This window comes from Octopus bimaculoides, chromosome 13, assembly GCF_001194135.2.
Source record: "Octopus bimaculoides isolate UCB-OBI-ISO-001 chromosome 13, ASM119413v2, whole genome shotgun sequence".
Taxonomy (NCBI): Eukaryota; Metazoa; Mollusca; class Cephalopoda; order Octopoda; family Octopodidae; genus Octopus; species Octopus bimaculoides.
In genome coordinates this window covers 47,039,953-47,040,720 of record NC_068993.1, presented here as the reverse complement: position 1 = coordinate 47,040,720, position 768 = coordinate 47,039,953, and positions in this window count along the sequence as shown.

Genomic DNA, 768 nt, shown 5'->3' with positions numbered 1-768 from the left:
ATATATATATATATATATATATATATATATATACCTTACTTTCGGAGTAGATGAAATATAGTTTGTTTTTAAAATAAAGAAGTTAGTTATAATTAAATCCAGTTTTTTGCCTTATATTCTTTTATATTTTACCTCACAAATGTTTTGACACAAATCTTTGTTGCATGGGATCGAAATTCTGAAATTCTTCATGCTTTTGTTTTTTCTATCATTGAAGATAAATATATTCTGCTTATAAAATAAAAATGCTATTTAGATTTAAACTTGATTGGTAGCGTTACTTACTCTCCTATTACGTTGCTACAAATTTTGATGTAATTGTTTTTCTTTCTGAGTGGCAGTGTTGTAAGAAGCTTACTTTCCAGCCACATGTTTGCGGGTTCAGTTCCACTGCATGGCATCTTGGGTGAGTGTCTTCTACTATAGCCACTGGCCGACCAAATCCTTGTGAGTGGATTTGGTAGACAGAATCTGACAGAAGCTCATCGTAAGTATATATATATATCCTTTTACTATGGGCACAAGGCCTGGAATCTTGTGGGATGGGACTAGTCGATTGCATCTACCACAGTGTTTCACTGGTACTTATTTTATCGACCCAGAAAGGATGAAAGGCAAAGTCGGCTTCAGCAGAATTTGAACTCAGAACATAGCGACGGGCGAAATACCACTAAGCATTTCGTCCAGCGTGCTAACGATTCTGCCTGCTCGCCGCCATACATACATGCAGACATATATATATATATATATATATATATATATGTGTGT